Source organism: Bison bison, unplaced genomic scaffold, assembly GCF_000754665.1.
Source record: "Bison bison bison isolate TAMUID 2011002044 unplaced genomic scaffold, Bison_UMD1.0 scf7180017864029, whole genome shotgun sequence".
NCBI lineage: Eukaryota > Metazoa > Chordata > Mammalia > Artiodactyla > Bovidae > Bison > Bison bison.
This window is the reverse complement of record NW_011494601.1, coordinates 242,099-264,954: the sequence shown is the minus strand read 5'-3', so window position 1 is coordinate 264,954 and position 22,856 is coordinate 242,099.

Here is a 22,856-nt window from a genome sequence, read left to right as displayed (position 1 = left end):
GAAATGGCAACCCACTCCAGTATTCTTGCCTGGAGAATCCCAGGGAAAAAAGAGCCTAGTGGGCTGCCGTCTATGGGGTCGCACAGAATCAGACACGACTGAAGCGACTTAGCAGCAGTTAGTTACCATGGAAGACCATCCCCATGGAAAAGAAATGCAAAAAGAAAATAGGCTGCCTGAGGAGGCCTTACAAATAGCTGTGAAAAGAAGAGAAGTGAAAAGCAAAGGAGAAAAGGAAAGATATAAGCATCTGAATGCGGAGTTCCAAAGAATAGCAAGGAGAGATGAGAAAGCCTTCCTCAGTGATCAATGCAAAGAAATAGAGGAAAAGTATAGAATGGGAAAGACTAGAGATCTCTTCAAGAAAATTAGAGATAACCAATGGAATATTTCATGCAAAGATGGGCACAATAAAGGACAGAGATGGTATGGACCTAACAGAAGCAGAAGATAGAATACACAGAAGAACTATACAAAAAAGATCTTCATGACCAAGAAAGCCACAATGATGTGATCACTGACCTAGAGCCAGACATCCTGGAATTTGAAGTCAAGTGGGCCTTAGGAAGCATCACTACGAACAAAGCTAATGGAAGTGATGGAATTCCAACTGAGCTATTTCAAATCCTGAAAGATGATGCTGTTAAAGGGCTGCACTCAATATGTCAGCAAATTTGGAAAACTCAGCAGTGGCCACAGGACTGGAAAAGGTCAGTTTTCATTCCAATCCCAAAGAAAGGTAATGCCAAAGAATATTCAAACTACTGCACAATTGCATTCATCTCACACACTAGCAAAGTAATGCTCAAAATTCTCCAAGCCAGGCTTCAATAGCACGTGAACCATTAGCCTCCAGATGTTCAAGCTGGATTTAGAAGAAGTAGAGGAACCAGAGATCAAATTGCCAACATCTGTTGGATCATCAAAAAAGCAAGAAAGTTCCAGAAAAACATCTACTTTTACTTTATTGACTACACTAAAGCCTTTGACTGTGGATCACAACAAACTGTGGAAAATTCTTCAAGAGATGGGAATACCAGACCCCCTGACCTGTCTCCTGAGAAATCTATATGCAGGGCAAGAAGCAACAGTTAGAACTGGACATGGAACAATGGACTGGTTCCAAATTGGGAAATTAGTATGTCAAGGCTGTATATTGTAACCCTGCTTCTTTAATTTATATGCAGTGTACCTCATGTGAAATGCTGGGCCGAATGAAGCACAAGCTGGAATCAAGATTGCTGGGAGAAATCTCAATAACCTCAGATATGTAGATGACACCACACTTATGGAAGAAAGCAAAGAACTAAAGAGCCTCTTGATGAAAGTGAAAGAGGAGAGTGAAAAAGTAGGCTTAAAACTCAACATTCAAAAAACTAAGATCATGTCATTACAGCCCATCACCTCATGGCAAATAGATGGGAAACGATGGAAACAGTGGCTGACTTTATTTTTTGGGGCTCCAAAATCACTGCAGATGGTGACTGCAGCCACGAAATTAAAAGACGTGTGCTCCTTAGAAGAAAAACTATGACCAAGCTAGAGAGCATATTAAAAAGCAGAGACGTTACTCTGCCAATGAAGGTCCATCTAGTCAAAGCTATGATTTTTTCCAGTAGTCATATATGGATGTGAGATTTGAACTATAAAGAAAGCTAAGTGCCGGAGAATTGATGCTTTTGATCTGTAGTATTGGAGAAGAATCTTGAGAGTCCCTTGGACTGCAAGGAGATTCAACCAGTGAATCCTAAAAGAAATCAGTCCTGAGTATCCATTAGAAGGACTGATGCTGAGCTGAAACTCTAATACTTTGGCCACCTGATGCAAAGAACTGACTCATTGGAAAAGATCCTGATGCTGGGAAAGACTGAAGCCAGGTGAAGAAGGGGACGACAGAGGGTGAGATGGTTGGATGGCATCACCGACTTGATGGACATGAGTTTGAGCAGGCTCTGGGAGTTGGTGACAGACAGGGAAGCCTGGCGCGCTGCAGTTCATGGGGTCGCTAAGAGTTGGACACAACTGAGCAACTGACCTGACTGCCAGCTCCACAGGGGCTTCCCAGGTGGTAAAGAACCTACCTGCCAATGCAGGTAGTCCTAAGTACCCTGGTTTGATCCCTGGGTCTGGAAGATCCCCTGGAGGAGGGCATGGCAACCCACTCTAAAGTACTCCTGCCTGGAGAATCACCATGGATGGAGGAGCTTGGCAGGCTACAATCCATGAACATGACTGAAGCAACTTAGTATGCACGCACGCACACCTGCATAGACTGAAATTTCAGCAGAAGACAGTATCTATATGAATTTCATTTTATCTGTAAGATATTAAAATATGGATTTTATAGAAGGGTCAGGTATTGACAGGACCTGAGAAGTTGGATTGTGCTCTTTAATGAGACTCCATCTTCCCTGAAGGCACAAGGCCAGAGAAAGATACTGAGGGCTGGATTAGTGTGACTTTCAGGTGAGAGAGATGGTGGCAGTTAGGGTCTCCAGAGTCTCAGGACTGTCTGTTTCAGATTTAGGTAAGGAGTTCTTTTTAAACAACAGCAACAAAAATGTGTGACTTGTGTTATTAATCAACCCCTTCAGGTATTTTCACTTAAAGGTCATCTTTCAGAAATCTCAAAAGATATAATTGTATTACACTTATTAGATGAAGAAAAAGTGATTTAAGTGATAGACTGTATAAAGTGCACTAGAAGTGATTGTGCTTTAATTTTGAATTTAGGAATAACATCCCAATGCAACGCATCCTTCCAGTGCTGCTATTAGTCACGCATGTCCCAGAATAGGAAATGATAACTAGAATGTGATGTTATTAAGACTTGAAAATGCAAATATTTTGCAAAAGTAAGTAACGATATACAGCAGTCCTCCAAGAACTGAATATGTTTATGCATACTGTGTTAAAAAAACAGTTTTACTAAGATGATGAACTATTTATTTAATGACAACAGTAAGTTCATTTTTTTATCCAGTCAAAACACGTTTCAGGGCTGAATATTATTTGAACATAATAGACATAAATAGGTAATTTGCCCTAATTCACATGTAAATCTATTAATTTAAGGTAGGAATATAAACATGAAATATACTATAAATACCTCAAGAATGGCCACTTTTGTTTAAAACATCAGGGTATTTTGCATTTGATTTAATGAAATGGCACTCTACTAGATTTGAATAAAGTGATTCTAAAATGTATTTCTTATTTTTAATTTGAAATCTGGTTCATGAAAATTACTAAATACCAAGGGAAATGAATTTTTCTATTTCCATAGATTATATTATATACTTGGTGGATGCTTTTGTAAATCCCTTTCTCTAGGAAGGTGTTAAGGACCTGATCAGAACATTTTAACAAGATATCACTTTGTGTTTTCACATAGAAATGTAGTACAGGATTATACTGATTAATGAAAACCAATATTTTAAGTTTTTGCAGTAAATAGGTCAAAAAGTCTAACCAATAGAGATAAATACTATATCTTTATTCTGACCACATAGGTAATAATAGATAATTTGCTCAACATAATTTTATAAGTTGGTTTGGTGGGTAGGTAGATAATACTATTCTATGGATCTTTGAGGGCAGAAAAAAACAACATACTTCTTTTTGTATCTGTAATGCTTAGCATTTAATAAGCCCTCAAAATATTTTTGAATTGAATTTTGTTTATGTTTAGCACAAAACATTATTTTAAAACCCTTAAAACTTGTCAATTAAAGAAAATGGTTCATTTTCTTTGGTAATATTAGGCTAAACTTTAAACTTAAAATATTTTCCTAAAGTATCTAACATACTTTTAAAATTACAAAGACAATGATGTATTTTATTCTTAATAAGAATCTCTCTTCCTCATTAGTGAAGATGAAGTCAGCATATAGTCTAGATAATTAAATTTCATATTGCTTCATAGCAGATATTTATTTTCAACTTTCTTGCATGTCCTGCTTCTTCATTCAAATTGAGCATCAATAGATATGTTTATTAAAGGAACATGTGATATTTTCATGTCCTTTTGAAACCTTCAATTTAGAAAGAACCTTGAAGTGATTAGTAATTCATTTTTGAACCATAAAATAAATGGAAAAAGTGTGGATTCTTAGATAAGGAGGCATTAGCTTAGAAAAGAGTTCTATTTATATTTCTCACTGAAACACCACCCTTGACATAATTGCGAATAGAGGTTAAGGCCACCCAGTTCAGATAATTCTTTTCCAGAATAGGCCATGTAATTTGAAAAGTTGAAAAAAGCTACATCACTGTTTGAATCATGCTTATTTTACTTACAGATAATTCACACATTATTGTGTGTATATGTGCTTAGTCACTCAGTCGTGTCCTGTGCTTTGCAACCCCATGGACTATAGCCTGCCAGGCATCTCTGTCTATTGCCATGCCCTCTTCTAAGGAATCTTCCCAACCCAGGTCTCTCACGTTGCAGGTGGATTCTTTACCATCTGAGCCACCAGGGAAGTCCAAGAATATTGGTATGGGTAGCCTATTCCTTCTCCAGGGGATCTTCCTGGTTATGTATGTATGTATGTATATATAGATAGATATACACGTGTGCAAATGTATATATATAGCTAATATATGTATTAGTTGCCAATGATTATTAAGAATCTCTCTGTTAGAGATAAATAATAATAATCATCATCATTTTCTTCTCACTAGGGAGTAAGATAAAATTCAAGAAATAGTAGTCACTAGAATGACCATCCTTGCTTGTCTCTGTGCATATCCCTATGCCCTACCCATCACCCTCAACATATTTCTCAAGCTGCTGTCAAAAGAAATTGTGTTCTGTTACTCCATGATGGTATGATTATATCATGGAATTGGTGTTCTTTACAGGGATCTCTCAGTAGCTCTGTCTAAAGATCTTCAAAGTTTAACTTTCAAATATACAGTTTTTATGCTTTATCTGGTTTCTAGCCACAGTGTGTGATAACAATAATAATATTTTTTTCACCAGAATTCTGGGAAGTGTCATTCTGTTTTTTTTTTTTTTTTAAGGGAAGCAGAGAGGAAAGCAAGTTGGTCTGCCTTTGTCAGCCTTTGGAGAGGTTTGGGGGAGTCGATAAGATGATAGATGTGATGTTTTGAAATGTGATTTCTTGCCGTATTACTTTAAGACTTCAGCAAACTTCAAGCATCACTACATGCCTTTGAAGACAAAGAAGGAGGGGTTGAAGTTAGAACAGCACACACATATGAAGGCAGAAATGAAGAGGATGGAGATTTATGACGGTTTGGGAATAAACCTAGACTTGAGCATATCTTGAAAAGAAGATTTGCACTAAGGTTCTAAATCTCTGCATCTCCAAGGCACTGAACAGTTCCAAGTGACTCTCTCTCATATAATGTACACACACACTCAGTTCTTGATTTCTTTATTTTTACTGAATGGGAATACAGAATCACACATCCTAAGACTGCAGAAAGTGCAGGTGCGCTCGTGAATATTTTGAAGACCTACACTTCTTTCTGAGGCATTTTTTTCTGCTTTTGCAATGAGTGGTGCTGAGGGGATTGTTACGACTTAGGTAAAGACGGGCTCTCTGGGAGTTTTACGGGTGCCTGGGGACCAAACCTTGATGATTCTTTCACACTTCTTCCCTCTTTCCTCTCTTCCATTGAAAATGTCCTCTGGCAGAACCTTTGGTTCCACTAACAGCAAATAGCTTTCTCTCATGCAAGCTGAATTGATATAAGCAGAATGAGCAAGTGGTATTATGGTGGTTTGTTTAACAAATCGATTTAAGAATTGATGCTGGTCCTGTGTGAAATAAGAAGCAGGTTCTTAAGTAATTACCATTAATTCTTGATTTTGATCCTGTTTTTTTTTTCTGACTGAGCCCCATGTCCCTGATTGTTTTCATTGCTCTGTATTCCACGCCTGGATCGACAATTTAGCTGAGGGTGTCTCATGGCTAAATAATGTAAGAAGCCTTTCCATCTCTGATTGGAGTTATCTTCTCTCCTCTTTGCCTTGACAACATATGAATTGTCTTTATATGTAAAAGTACTTCCGTCGGGGCATCTTGCTTGCCTCCTAGTTAAGTGTCTGCTTTAGTGTCTCATATACTGCCCTGTACTGCTCCTGCGATGATGCACAACATACTTTATTATACTCATTTATTTAAAGGGCTGTCTTCCTCATGAGACTGTCAGTTGTGTGGAGACAGACCATACCTAGCTTGTTTATTACTAGTCTGATGGAACCTAGCTCAATGCCTTTTAGAGAAGTTCTGATACATAGTCATTTCAGAAAGGAATCTTTTTTTTTTTTTCTTTTTGGAGAGGTTATTAGCAAAAAAAGCCTTTCGGTAGCAGTGCACATGCTGGTCCTCTGACTCAAACTGTGCTAAGGGAAATATCCCCGGGCCTTAGAAGGCGACTCATTTTGATTCCAAGTCTCCACGTTTTTCATCAGTGTCAGCACCCACTGCAAAGAACCATCTACTGAAGCTACTGATGAGTTGCTTGCAGTCCTTTGTTAAAGTTTACCTAGAAAGAAACCATAAAGAGATCCATCCCATGCTTTTTGCAAAATTCACACAGACAATAAAAGCATTTATCTAAATAATGCTTTGGCTTCACACAACATCAATAAACATTTCATGGAGATTAAACTGACTGAAAACCTTTTATAGTTGTCAACTGATTTCTGTTGGCTGTGTTGATTTTCTTTATAAAGAATGAAAAATAGTAAGGTTGTTCTCCATTGATACATTTGGGAATGCATAAATGATTTTCTTTAAATCACATTTTCCTGACAATGAACATGGAGGGAAAGATTATTAAAACTGATCTCTCCCAACATTGTTGCATACCTCAAACAAATGTGTGGGGCTGTCTCCATCAGTAAACTCTGTTTGTTGGTGTGATTGATGAATTATAATTAACCTTGGCAACTTGTTTGCTGCTTAACTAGATCAATCGAAATTAGTTATCCTGAGAGACAGTAAAATCACTTCTATTCTCAGCTTACTGCAATAAGTAATGGCCTTTCCCTGGAAGACTTCTCAAAGTATAGTGAACAAATACTTTGCTATTGAATCTACTTCTGAAAGTAAATGAGAGGTCAATGGGACTGAAATAATTTTACTTGAATGAGAGAAGTCTCCAGGCTGATATAACAGGGGTTCTCTCAGGAGCTGGGGATTGGGGGCAAATGGTGATTAACAGTTGTGGTGAGTACCTAATTAAAGTAAGGGCTTCCTTGGTGGCTCAGTAGTAAAGAATCTGCATGTAAAGCCGGAGACCTCCTGCAGTGCAGGAAATGTGAGTTCAGTCCCTGGGTCGGGAAGATCCCCTAGAGAAGGAAATGGTGACCCACTTCAGTGTTCTTGCCTGGGAAACCCCATGGATAGAGCAGCCTGGTGGGCTACAGTCCATGGGGTCACAAAAGAGTTGGACACGGTTTAGCAACTAAAGGGAAGGGGAAGGAGAAGGGAGAGAGGTAGCATGTCAGAACTTCCCTTCCACCCATTCAAAGGGAAAAGTTTAGAAAAGCAGATTTATTTTCTAAGTGTGTATGAATGAATGTGCTTCTGTGTATATTAACACTGAACTTTACAGAATTATATTAATCAGTGCAAGAAATATAGATCATTTAAACAGTTGTGGCCCCTTTGACTCAGCATGCCACGTGACAGTTTCTTCTGGGTATTGTCCTTGATAATATGAGGCAATCTAGGAACATCTCCTCATGGAAGTCTTTGTCCCCATTGTTATCTTCATTGCACCTAATAACATTCATTGGCAAATACCAAACGATGACTTTTTTTCTTGGTCTGTGCAAAGGTTGAAGAGGTGCTTTGGAAGATGACCAAAAACGCTACCCTAAACGTTTTACAGTCAACTGACCATCGCCCTTGTGCTTTTACCTGTGGGTGTGGGCATTTTGGAGGTTTCATTTTGGAAATTCTGCAGAGCCTTCTTTTAGCATGGTCTAGCTGCAGATTGGAAGGACTGATGTTGAAGCTGAAACTCCAGTACTTTGGCCACCTGATGCGAAGAACTGACTCATTAGAAAAGACCCTGATGCTAGGAAAGATTGCGGGCAAGAGGAGAAGGGGACGGCAGAGGATGAGATGGTTGGATGGCATCACTGACTCAATGGACATGGGTTTGGGTGGACTCCAGGAGTTGGTGATGGACAGGGAGGCCTGGTGTGCTGCAGTTCATGGGGTCACGAGTTGGACACGACTGAGCGACTGAACTGAACCTGCAGATTACACAGTAATAACATAGCTTCTATACTCACTCTTCTTGCATAACCCCTGCTCCCAATAAGGCTCCCTGTAAGGCAGTTATTTATCTTTATATTAGCAAGGAATACTCTAAATGCTCTTTTGTGTGAGACACGGGCAATTAAGTGAAAGGAAGTTGTCATTTTTTACAGCCCTCCAATGACCATCCATCTTGTGCGAGCATGGCCACCCAGAGCAGACTCAGGCCTGCCTGCCAGGGAAATACCCTTGGACCCGGAAGCGGAAGCACAAAAAATAACTAGCATTGTCTCAAAACTGTAGACTGATTAAGTAGCTCTTATTTTTATTCTATTTTATCTTTCTGTATAAGATGTCTCTTATGGAAACTTTCTAAAATAGTAAACTATGGAAATAATTATTGGTGCTTTTATGAACTGGAAAGCTTGTAGTGACATCCTAGAGTTCTTCCCAAGTTCTGGTAGAGAAAGGAGAAGCCTGTCTGAATATGTTGGTCCCCATAAGGATGGTAGAAGGTGCTGTACTCAGTCGTGTCCGACACTTGCGACCCCATGGACCATAGGCTCCTCTGTCCATGAAATATTTCAGGCCAGAATACTGGAGTGGGTTGCCATCTGTGTACAAATGCTGTAGCTCACTGGCCTTCAGACCATTAGTGCATGATGTACTGTGCATACACTGTGCCTTGAGATACCTTGGGGGAACAGACCTAGAAACGAGGGAGAGTCCTTTCTCACTCCCACCTCACTTTTATGTTCTAGATTGGATTTCCATCAGCATTTTCATTGGAGAGAGGTCACCTGGCTTACTTCTGTTTAACTAATTGCATTTTCGTAGTGTAGGCTCCCGAGGTAGGCTCTGTCTGGGGTGGAGGATGGGAAGTAGACATCTAATTAACAATCTAGATGGAGCATGGTTGCTGAAGGGTGTGAAGGAAGGAAAATAGGCTTCATTCCTAGGAAGGAGATTTAGAGGAACTTGTTGGGGCATCAGAATTCCCTGTTGAGGTTAAGAGTGGAAGTATTTGGAGAAAATTGGAGATCTAGGAATGATGCAAGGGCCAGGCAGAAATAACGAACAAAGAATTCTGGTGCCCAGTTGAGCTGCAGTGGTTGGAAAGGGTGGCAAGATGTGGGGGTGGGTGATTACAGGGACACTGGTTGCCACTGTGAACTTAACTCCACATGCAGTTTGTAGGAAGGGAAGTTGGGATACTTGGGAGAATCCTGGAACTAAGTCCTGAAACTGATTCTAAACTCCATCTTCTATGAGTTCTCTAGTGGTCCTGTGGTTAGGACCTGGTGCTTTTACTACTGTGGCCTGGATTTGATCCCTGCTTGGGGAACTAAGATCCAATCCAAAAAACTAAATATGAAACAAACTCTTTTTCCGAGACTGTATGGGTGGGGCGCTCTGTGCTTTCTTTAATATGGGCAGTTGTGAGAACCAAGCTCTGATCTCATGAGCACTGAATACTAGGTTTCTCTTGCTCTTATGTTAGTGTTTAATCTAGCATTGTTTCATCTGTTGGAAACATTTAGAGACAGGTTTGAAATGGTCATGTTAGTTCGTTGGCTTCATTCTGTATTTTTTGTAAAGTCTTGTGGTAGCAAGCAGGGTGGGCATTTGTTTTCCTTATCCCAAGTACTATATGCCAAGCCTTTGCATGTATGGCTGTGGTTCTCAAACTCAACTCCCCACTGGCAACAAGTAGAAATGTAAGAGATGAGGGCAGGACATGAGGACTGAGATGCGCTGAAGGAAGCACGCCTGTCTAATGAAAGTCCCCAGTGTTGTTCCAACCATACTCACACCCCGCCCCCCACCCCAGCCAAGGAATGGATACATACTAGGCAGAATTTTGTGAATTACAACTAATTTTTTTAAAAGCCCTGGATCATGTAGGTGGCCTGTAATCTACCAGTTCCCCTGCTGGTGTAAGTGATTGGGAGCTGGTGAAAGTTGAGGATTCATGTTTGGAAAAGTCACTTCCTTGTCACTGGCATAGACTCAATAGTGATGAGTCCCTTAGAGCAGTGGTTTCCAACCTTTTTGGCACCAGGAACCAATTTTGGGGAAGGGTTTTTCCACCGAACTGAGGGGTGGGGAGGGGATGGTTTTAGAATGATTCAAGTGCATTACACGTATTGTACACTTTATTTCTAATCTAACACCACTGCTGGTCGGACAAGAGGTACTGGACTGTGGCCTGGAAGTTGGGGAAGAGGCTGGGACACTGTGTAGGATTTGGGGCAACAGAACTTAAAAATCTCTGTAACAGAGGTTACAAAGACAGCTCAGTGCAGGCCTGCGTACCAGCTGTACGACCTCGTGAAAGTGAAAGTGAAGTCACTCAGTCATGCCGACTCTTTGTGACCCATGAACTGTAGCCTGCCAGGCTCCTCTGTCCATGGACTTCTCCAGGCATGAATATTAAGGTGGGTTGCCATTGACTTCTCCAGACCCAGGGATCGAACTCAGGTCTCCTTGCAGGCAGATTCTTTACTGTCTGAGCCACCAGGGAAGCTCATACAATGTGACCTCATATAAGTCACTTAATGATTCTAGCCTTGGTTTCCTCATTTATCCCCATAGAGAAAACAAGCAGAGTTTCATAACGTTGAGATGCTTAAATCAGTGAATACATATCAGTGGTAGAGACACTTGCCTTTCCATTAAGAGGAGATCTGGTCTCAATCTAGTGAGTCTTATCCCTAAGTTTGGGAAATACTCCTTAGGAAACAGAGCAGAAGAATATGGGACTCCAAGGATGAAGATCAGATTCTCTGAGTGCTTAGGTGATTTCTGTGTTGGCCGCTAGTAAATTTGTTCCATGTGCCATTCAGGACTGTATTCATGGCCCCTTGTACTCTGTACAAATATATTTCTTGCATAAGGAGTGAGGTGGGACATGGTGGCCCTTGAGTGACAGCCTATGGAACATCTGTGCCAGGCCCCTGGGAGCTTTTCCATCAACACTTTTCAAAGTTTCTGATTCCAAAGGTAGGACCCAGGTGACTGAGTTTGCAACGTATGTCCCGAGTAACTCTGCTGCTTCCACATATGTGGAACCACTTGTATAGCAGAAAGAGCTTGGTTTCAGGGCTCTGATGCTGGCTCATATGTTTAGTAGCTGTGTTACTTTGAGCTGTTGTCTTATCCCATCTTCATCTCAGTCTCTTTGATATTCATATGTTCATAAGTATGCCTTGTTCTGTGAGGATCCAACATCTCCAGTATGGCTCATGGTGCATAACATATACTCCATCACACTGAGTTCTCCTGGTCTCAGTCCAGTGAGTCTTATCACCAAATTTGGGAAATACTGCTTAGGAAACAGAAAGGAAGAATATAGGACTCCAAGGATGAAGATAGGTTCTATATGTGCTTAGATGATCACTATGTTGGCCTCTGGTACATTTGTTTCACATGCTGTTCAGGACTGTATCCATGGCCTCTCATATTTCTTTGCACAAACGTAATTGAACAGCCTGAATTTAGGCTGCATAATTTTTTGAAAAAACTTATAGCCATATTCACATGTGATGCTTTCTGGCAGTACACAAAGTCAAGCTTTCATTGGAAAATAGCTGTTTTAACTCAGCAACCTACGTTTCCTACATGCAACCTTGATTCATTTTTGCCAAATATAGTTTGGCAGATAAATAGTCAGGAACAAAGATGTGGGAGAAAGAAATCTCTAGCTCAGTTAATATGCAAATTGTTTGGATTCTAGGTAAACTTACACCCAGCAGAAGTTTTTCAACAATGAAGATACAATAATATCTATTATCACTGTGCTAAATATATTGATGCTTATGAATCTCTCATGCCAAGAAATGTGTTGTTCCTGTTGCTGTGGATCTGGAATGTGCCATGATGCCAGGGCCTCAGACTGAGTTGTGGGAAACCGTGTCCTAGGGCATCATCTATGTGCCTCTCTCAGTCGTAAAACTCTTTTGGCTTGAGACTATTTTTACTTCACTTTTGACTTTTTGACAACTCAGAGCATGCCAAGTCTCATAGTGTTGCTGAGGAAAAGGTCCCTGGATGAATGCGTAAGTGATACTAGGGTTATGAAGTAGGGTTTGCAGTAGCTTAGAGTTTGTATATGGTTTGCTTAAGAGGAAAAACAGGAGAAGGAAAGAGGGAGGGAGGAGAGAGAGAGAAAGGGAGAAATAGAGAACAATGGCAGCATTCCTAACATGGACTTTCATTATGAATTGTTCTAACACAAAGTACATGCTCAGAACCTTGACTGAACTGGAACCCACTGTATGCCACTTGGTGATGTGACAAATGAACCCTCTTTAGAACTGGAGCCAATACCTGCGGATCAAGGAGCTGCAGAGATGACAGTGGGAAGAGGCATGCCAAGTGATGAATGGTCAGATGTCTATGCCAGTGAGCTCCTTGCTCCAGAGATGGATAGTTTAATTGCTCTCAAGTTGAATTCACACCACAGACCCCATAAACAACTTAGTTTAATCAACCAGAAACATGGGCTGTCATAGATTTAAATTCATAGCAGGTTATGCTTCGGTATAGAAAACTATGAAGGTGTTTCACACAGACACAAGAGAGCAAGGAAGACACTGGAGTCATCCCACATTGAGACTGGACTGTCTATTCGCCTTGCAAAGTGGACATTTTATTAACAAGCAATGGTGCTTATCAGACTTTACATTCAGATTAGCCTATTTTCTGTTTAATCCTCCTTTGAAAAGGTCAACTTTCCTATAGAAAAATGTTTCTGTTCCTTCTATGGTTTCCCTAATACATTTCTGTAATATCTCAATTTATTTATAGGTCCTTTCTTTCCTGTAGTTTTTTTTTTTTCCTTCTGTTTTCTACATACCAATTTAATTTTAACACCTCTAAAATGCATGCCATTGAAAATTCAGGGTTCATGAGTGGACAGTTTTCATTTTCTTTCTTTTCAGTTCTTGGTTTAAAAAAATTATTCTCTTGCCATTTCATCTTAGGAGATATTGACCTTCTCAAAGAGGCATATGCTCTGAAAGCGAGGCCCTTGTGTTTCTTGTGAACCTCACTTTGATATAAGATCTCCTTTCCATTTAAATCCCAGGAATGCATTGTTCCCCAGTTCTATAATGTATGCATTTTTCTTTCTTAATTGGTGCCTGCAGTTACACAGGAAAGCACATTATGTTTAAAACCCATTTGGCTTTAATATTTTAGCTCTATCTAAAGAATCCCCCCAGGAGACGACATTTCAGAAATAGATTGTGTCTAAACTATTGTTTCTATCTTGTATTTGGTTGGTTGATACCATCCCTTTGTTCTGAAAAGGACTTAAAAGTTGTTCCCTTCCACTCGCCTTGAACAGCAAGGCTTAGCCCTCAGCAGGAGAGACATCCTCTTTCTGTAATGCTCCACACTGAGTCCGTGGATGATGCCATCAGAGGAGCACAGCGGCTCATCGTCACAAAGTTAGAGAAAGAACACCTGGGTCTGGGGGTGGGAACTTGATTTAGCAAGTTGTTACAAGACAAAGTGGATCTTCTGACTTTAACCAACAAAGAGGAATTCATAAATGTGGATACTTTTATTCCTGGATAAATCTCGTTTCTTCTTCATATGGCCTGTGTTCTAAAGATTGCTCTACCCACTCACCAACTTCATGGTAAGAAACGGGAACTCGCCTCCTCATCTGACTTTTAAAATGTCCTTATTTTATTTTCTTGTAACCAGTGCCCCATATATAGTGGTCTAATTAATAAATTGGTAGATTTTACAGTTCATTATGCAGCATTATCCCAAGAAGGAAACGATAGATACTATTTGGCCAGAGTAGAGGTCTTACCAATAATTTCTTGCCATGTGAAAGTACTGTACCTGCCCCAGGACACATGCCAAGGATAGTGGCCAGAACGAAGGGAGTGGAACTTCAGTAGTTGAAGCCAAAATGCCACTCTTTTCTGGTTACCATGCTTTCTGCCCCAAGAAGCTAGTATGTCTGCCTCCCAATCCTGGCATCCCAATGACTTCCTGCCAAATCACTCGTCTTCTTTTCACGTAGCTTTCCATGCACAGGTCTAAACTGCTCCGCCTTCAGGATGTATGCTTGCGCTTGTTCTAAGCCGCTTCAGTCATGTCCAACTCTGTATGACCCTATGAACTGTAGCCCGCCAAGCTTCTTTGTTCATGGGATTCTCTAGGCAAGAATACTGGAGTGGGTTGCTGTCAGTAATGCCTAACGCGGTTGCCTTGCACTCTCCTCCAGGGGATCTTCCCGACCCAGGGATCAAACCCCCATCTCTTATATCTCCCGTATTGGCAGGCAGATTCTTTACCGCTACGCCACCTGGGAAGCCCCTTACCTTCAGGATAGGGCTTCTTTATTTCCCAAATTCCTAGGTTTATTTCCACAGAAGGAACTATGCTACTCTTGTGAGAAGAATTATCAGGAACTATGTGTCCTTGAGGTTCCTGAGGGTGGGACAGAGATCAAGTACTGTTTCCTTGGTGGTAGCCTCTCCTGATTCTCAAAACAGGATGGCTATCCAGGGAGTGTGTCTGTTAAGTGTTTATTCTATACACAAAGAGCTAAGCTCACCCATATTCAGGTTTTATATCTTTATAGGCTTCATATTACCAGTGTGAGGGAAGGGGATGGGAGGGAAAGGGTCTAAACAATTGTGCTGGAAACTCATAAACATTTGGTTTCAAAGTGATTTTATAAAGGAACTGATTCTGAAAGACCTCAGTTTGGGATAAGTTTCAAAGGAAGATAATGAAAGGGCAGCAGTTATAGATGGTTAGCTGCAATGGCACCCCACTCCAGTACTCTTGCCTGGAAAATCCTACGGACGGAGGAGCCTGGAAGGCCACAGTCCATGGGGTCACTAAGGGTCGGACACGGCTGAGCAACTTCACTTTCACTTTTCACTTTCATGCATTGGAGAAGGAAATGGCAACCCACTCCAGTGTTCTTGCCTGGAGAATCCCAGGGACGAGGGAGCCCATTGGGCTGCCTCTATGGGGTCTCACAGAGTCGGACACAATTGAAGTGACTTAGCAGCAGCAGCAGCAGCAGCTGCATTTAACAATCTATCATGATGATGGAGATGGTGATGATAGCAGTGGTGGCGATGGCGTGTGTGTGTTTAAGGTGGGGGTGTTTTGCCCACAGGTTTTATCATTATTCACAAAGAACAGAGGAACAATTCAAGTAAAATTATATCTAAATCATTGTATTTTAATGTACATATCCGATATTCCTAACTATGTCACAAGGCAACATCTTAATTCTTTCATCCCCTCATAAGAATATTTCTTATAGTAACAAATTGTCTTACTGAGAAACACTTTGAAAGACCCACTTTAGGGGAATACTGAATCTCGGGAGCTCAAAGGTCTGGCACCAAAGGAGCAGAGGAGGAGAAGTATTGATAGTTAACAGCAGGAGAATTTGACAGTCTGAGAAGAAGGAGGGGGCAGCATTGGCTAATAGAGCTTAGAGAGTGAGAGTCAAACAAGAGAAGAACTTCTGAAGGTGGGGAAAGGCAGAATGCTGTGGGCAACATCTTAGAGATAAGGGGAGCATACCTCTCTGAAATTTCTAAAATATCTTCTTTTATTATTCATGATATTCTTTTGTATTAAGATTGATTTTGGTAGACTGAAATTCAGACTGAATTCTGGGTTCACATAGGCATAAATACAAACTGAAGCAGGTGGAGGAGAGGCCAGAAATGGAAGGGCAGTGGGCCATTGGGTGGCCCATTGTGAACAACCTGGGGAAGGACCTGTGTCTTCTGCTTTCCCGAAACTTTGCCCCAGCCCTAATGTTGACCCAATGGTCACTGTGTAAGCTGTGAGTATTGGTCATGGTATTCAGGGCTAAACTCCAGGCCAGTAGAGTTGACTTGGCTTATTTTCCCAATTCAAGGGCAATACCCAGGGTTTCATTCTGGTTTGTTTCTGTGAACACAAAAGTACATATATAGGATTTTCTATAAGGGGCATCCCAGCAGATTCCCATTCATTGCCTCATGATTCCTTAGGAAATTGAGAAATATCCATACTATCTTACTTGAGAAGCCCAATTCCACTCAAATAGATTACTTGTATCTTTACTGAATAGTGAAAAACTGTTATACACTTCCCATTTTGCTTACATTAATTCATTTAATATGCTCAACTCTCTTGAGTTTCTGTAATCATTCCTATTTTATTACTGAAGAAACTGAGGGTCTAAGAGGTTAAGTAACTTACCTGGTAGTCTTCTCTTAGTTGGTGGAAAGGGCTCAGACATGTGTACGGAAGAGACATTATTTTTGCTGGACTGCTGTGAGCTGGGAGTGCTTCCACTGATGCTCCTGCAGAAGGAGTTAGGAAGGGAGGAGGAAGCAGCTGTACATGGGCCCAGATGCCCCGCTGCGCAGGATGCATTCATTCAGTCACCACGTTTATTGAGTGCCTACAACATGCCAGGCAGTATTCCAAGTACTGTGGTTAAAGCTGTACAAAAGAAAAGCTTTGCTCTCTGGAGCTCAGTGCCCGTAGAATGTCACCGTCACAGGGGCAGTGATGCTGTAATTTGCAGTCATACCTAGAGCCTTCATCATTCTGGTATTTCAGGTTTGCTTTGAGGAAGAACACACTAGACATGCTTGTGTCCTCACACAAGGTGTTGTGAAACACAGTTGTCAGGAAGGTCACAGGTAACTTGTCACTTTCCAGTGAACCAAACCCCCTTGCTAGCCTGAAAGTCTATATTTGGTGACATTAGCATTAACAGGCTAGAATGGTCATGACTGTTCCCTGGACACCTCTTCCTTCCCCAGACTGTGATTCACATGTACATGTTTCTTTAGAATAAGAGCTGTTACTTCTTCCCTTAGGAAGTCTTTCTAGGAACAGTGGACCCTCCCAATTTCATGCCGGTAGTTTTATTTCTCAGCTTCTCTGTGACTTGAAGTGCTGGGGAAAGTGGGGCAGTGGCTCTTTCTCCAGCTCTGGGTTTATCAACCTGGACTTTGGCTATCTCATTTTCAGAGTCTATCCTTCACCCCATCAGCACTCGGGACTAACAGAGCAGGATGGGTGGGGTGCAAAAGGGGTAAGTGGCATTGCTCTTCCTAGTCCCCACCGTTCCTTCTCCCCGACAAAAACCTCTTTCTTTCTTTTTAATATAGAAGAGACACCAGAGAAGGCCAGCGGTTAACTAGTTATCTTATGATCTGTTTAGGAAAAGAGCAAGCTAATCACACCATAGGTGCAATACTCATTATAGACAAACAAGAATGTAAATTCTGATCTCTGTGCAAGATTTATTGAGGGAAAAACAGATAGAATAGAGTCAAGGTTATCCTTATAATAACATGATTCTCCCTTGTATTCAAATTTGCTTTCTTGAGTTGGGATAAAAGATTAATTTATTGGAATTGCAATAACACTGGCTGTATCCATGGGAGTTTGTTGCACATGAAAATAATACTAATTTCCTCCAGCCTTTTAATTTTTTGCTGTGAGATTTCACATAATAAATGCCTTTATGTATTTTTTGTCCTTTTCATATATGTGAAAGCATTAAATGAAGACATCTTTGCCTCAATATATGTTTAAAATCACAGTTCTCAAAAGAATGATTCCTCAGTTAATGTATACATATATCTTTACAAAATGGGGAGTTCATTTAGTAATTGCAAAAGAAATAATGGCTTTAATAACCACTGCTCCACTTGGCGTCCGCCTGCAAGCATTTCTAGAACAACACGTATCACCCAGTTCCCAGTGGCCTTGTTTTCTTTGAAGGTTCTATTTATGCCTTTCTAATTTTGACTATATTTTGACATTTTAAAATAAGTATATAGCATCTGTTGAATAAATGATCGCTCAAAATGAATTTGCCTCAGTTATCACTCTGATTTTAATCTCCTTGACTGCAAACTCACCTTTTCTCGTTTGTGCCAACTGGGACCCCTGCATTTTTGCTGTCACAGCATCGTCTGGAAGACTGGAGAGTTGCTCTTTGTCCTTACTCCCTGATATTTTAACAATCCTTCTATCCCTCCTCTTATTGCATTTCTATTCTGTGCATTATTTTCTTCTCAGAACTACACTCAGTGTTTTAGGAGAATGGTATTCAGATGTAGCCCATTTTAACTGCTTTGATAAATGGCTAACAGTCACATTAAAACAACCACATTATAATTACTTTGTCTAATTATGATTTTTACTGTTAAACTTACATTAAACTTCAACACTACAAGTTTTCAGATTGTTTTTCTATTGCATTCCAATGGTAAAATTTTCATTTTTTCCCCATATTTAATCATGGAAAACATTCTAGTATGGCCTATATTTGTAATCCATTTTCCCTGTGAATTTGTATTGAAATGAAAAATTTGCTCAGAGACAATGAATTATGACCACCTGGAACTTAATTATTGCTGAAAAATATTAATTCTGGTAAATTTCCCAATGATTGCAGCATCTTGGATATAAGCGGTCATATTGGGGGCTACTCTAGAACGAGCACTGCTGAAAGACTCATGTTTAACTATTTTTAAAGATTTTTTAATATAAACACACACACACACACAGATACACACCCAGGAACATACTCCTTTTGCTTCCCTTTGGGCCAAGACGGGCATCTGTTTTCAGAGGTTCTGCATGTTTTATTTAAAATTTAAAATCTGCATCAGTATGCCTGCTCCGTCCTAGGTTCCTGTTTTACCACAGGATTTTGGTCAAACTGAAACCTACACATTTCCTTGGATTCTTCTGTGGTTTTCCCTGTTGATTTATATTTCTTTATTTTCAACTTTTAAAATATTTGAATTTTCACTTGAAATATTTGAGAATGGTAGCTATACACCAATCAATAGTGGTGCTATTTGTTCCCTTCTGATTTTTTATTCTGTTTTCTTTTTTAACAATCGTTGAACAGGGTAATCCTTAGCCATGGGTTTTTACAAGACAGTGACAGGTGGAGATATAAATCCCTGATGAATTTAAGTAACGTGCACAAATAAGAAGCTCTGAAGTGAAATCTAAACAATAAAATGTAAACATGGTTCATGTGCTGTTGCTGTTGTTTAGTTGCTAAGTCGTGTCTGCCTCTTTGTGACCCCATGGACTACAGCCCACCTGGCTAACCTGTCCCCGGAATTCTCCAGGCAAGTATCCTGGAGTGGGTTGCCATTTCCTTCTCCAGGGGCTCTTCCAGACACGGGGATGGAACCCACGTCTCTTCCATCTGCATTGGTGGGCAGGTTCTTTACCACTGAGCCACCAGGGAAGCATGGATCACGTGCTATCCAGTGATTAATATATAAAAAAATGTGGCCATGTTCAACCCATTAATGACTAATTTAACTCTTATTTTTAAAAATGTACATGACCTTGGCCTATTTTGTTTCACTAAGAATATGACTCATCCTTTCCAAACTTATTAGAGTTGAACTCATGCAATATTGACTATCAGCAGTTGAATTCCTAACACCAAAGCAAATGCAACTAGTTTCATTTGAACATGTAGATGAGATTCTGTGGAAGAGAACAGAGATAGATAATGCTGTAATATAATTGGTTGTTCGCCAGCTATAAACTTCATTTAAGAGTGGCAGGTGTATTGTAGTGGAATGAATTTAGTGTCAAAATCTCTGTGTGACCTTGATGAAGTCGTTTTTGTTATCAAGGATATATTTTTAATAGATGAGACAACTGGGATCTCAGGTAAATTGGTAAAAAGCCAAACAAATGTTGCTAACAGAATCGTAAGGAATGTCACTCTTATGCTGTCTTTCACATCCTGGGAGGTAGGCCATGGTGTCTCCAACCTAGTTCCTGAAATGGGCGCTCAAAATATGTCAGAGGAGAAGAAAGACTCTCTTTCCTCTGAAACCTTTCATCTCCCTCCAGTTACCATACACAACTATTTTATTCAAGAGGATTCATTATGTTATTTTAGCCTCTTAACTTAGTTTGGAGAAATTTCTTCTCAGATTTCCACTATCAATATTTTCTCAGCATCTTCTATCAATCAGTAGAATATCTTAGTATTTATTTTTCTCTCCACATCTATTCAGCAGATATTTATTGAATTTGTTATGTGGCAGGTGCAATCCTAAGCTCTCAGAACCCCAAAGTGAACAAAATTAGAGGGGAAAAAATACCCACCTGGCTTTAGGGAGCTTAAGTAATTAACTCAAGTTATTACATAGATAAACATAAAATTATCACTATAGTAAGTGCTATGAAGAAGAGGCCATGTATAATTGATGCATATAAGGGTGGCTTTTACCTAATCATTGAAATGCACCAAGTTATTTTGAGGAAATTATCATTAACCTTGTTTCTAATGGATGAGCATCCTTACCTTGATGAAAGGTAGCAAGAGGGGCATTCCAAGTGAAGGGAATGACTTGCAAGTAGGTCTTGTATTTAGGAAGGAGCAGGGATAATGGAGAGTCACTGTGGCTGGAGTTGGGAAAGGAAGAAAGGGTCTGGAGAAGCAGTGATGAACATATATGTTGCCAAGCATTTTGTGCATTGTAGAGTTTATTCTCAAATCAACAAGAAGCCATTTAAGTTCATTAAGCTGAGTTGAGAGTAGGTGAGGTGGTATAGCCGGAGCTACCCCACATCTGAGGTCAGGGGCGATCTAACTCAATGAAACTAAGCCATGCCCTGTGGGGCCACCCAAGACAGGCGGGTCATGGTGGAGAGGGCTGACAGAATGTGGTCCACTGGAGAATGGAATGGCAAACCACTTCAGTATTCTTGCCTTGAGAACCCCATGAACAGTATGAAAAGGCATAATGATAGGGTACTGGAAGAAGAACTCCCCAGGTGGGTAGATGCTCAATATGCTACTGGAGATCAGTGGAGAAATAACTCCAGAAAGAACGAAGGGATGGAGCCAAAGCAAAAACAATACCCAGTTGTGGATGCGACTGGTGATAGAAGCAAGGTCTGATGCTGTAAAGAACAGTCTTAATCCCAGCTTGTGCTTTTTCCAGCCCAACATTTCTCATGATGTACTCTGCATATAAGTTAAATAAGCAGGGTGACAATATACAGCCTTGACGTACTCCTTTTCCTATTTGGAACCAGTCTGTTGTTCCATGTCCAGTTCTAACTGTTGCTTCCTGACCTGCATACAGGTTTCTCAAGAGGCAGGTCAGGTGGTTTGGTATTCCCATCTCTTTCAGAAATTTCCACAGTTTATTGTGATCCACACAGTCAAAGGCTTTGGCATAGTCAATAAAGCAGAAATAGATGTTTTTCTGGAACTCTCTTGCTTTTTCGATGATCCACCAGATGTTGGCAATTTAATCTCTCATTCCTCTGTCTTTTCTAAAACCAGCTTGAACATCTGGAAGTTCTCGGTTCACGTATTGCTGAAGCCTGGCTTGGAAAATTTTGAGCATTACTTTACTAGCATGTGAGATGAGTGCAATTGTGCGGTAGTTTGAGCATTCTTTGGCATTGCCTTTCTTTGGGGTTGGAATGAAAACTGACCTTTTCCAGTGCAAAAAAAGCAAAAAATCAAAATGGCTGTCTGAGCAGGCCTTACAAATAGCTGTGAAAAGAAGAGAAGTGAAAAGCAAAGGAGAAAAGGAAAGATATAAGCATCTGAATTCAGAGTTCCAAAGAATAGCAAGTACAGATAAGAAAGCCTTCCTCAGCGATCAATGCAAAGAAATAGAGGAAAACAACAGAATGGGAAAGACTAGAGATCTCTTCAAGAAAATTAGAGATACCAAAGGAACATTTCATGCAAAAATGGGCTCAATAAAGGACAGAAATGGTATGGACCTAACAGAAGCAGAAGATATTAAGAAGAGGTGGCAAGAATACACAGAAGAACCATACAAAAAAGATCTTCATGACCAAGATAATCATGATGGTGTGATCACTCACCTAGAGCCGGACATCCTGGAATGTGAAGTCAAGTGGACCTTAGAAAGCATCACTACCAACAAAGCTAGTTGAGGAGATGGAATTCCAGCTGAGTTATTTCAAATCCTGAAAGATGATGCTGTGAAAGTGCTGCACTCAATATGCAGCAAATTTGGAAAACTCAGCAGTGGCCAGAGGACTGGAAAAGGTCAGTTTTCATTCCAATCCCAAAGAAAGGCAATGCCAAAGAATGCTCAAACTACCGCACAATTGCACTCATCTCACACGCTAGTAAAGTAATGCTCAAAATTCTCCAAGCCAGGCTTCAGCAATACGTGAACCGAGAAATTCCAGATGTTCAAGCTGGCTTTAGAGAAGGCAGAGGAACCAGAGATCAAATTGCCAACATCTGCTGGATCATGGAAAAAGCAAGAGAGTTCCAGAAAAACATCTATTTCTGCTTCATTGACTATGTCAAAGCTTTTGACTGTGTGGATCACAATAAGCTGTGGAAATTTCTGAAAGAGATGGGAATACCAAACCACCTGACCTGCCTCTTGAGAAACCTGTATGCAGGTCAGGAAGCAACAGTTAGAACTGGACATGGAACAACAGACTGGTTCCAAATAGGAAAAGGAGTACATCAAGACTGTATATTGTCACCCTGCTTATTTAACTTATATGCAGAGTACATCATGAGAAATGCTGGGCTGGAAGAAGCACAAG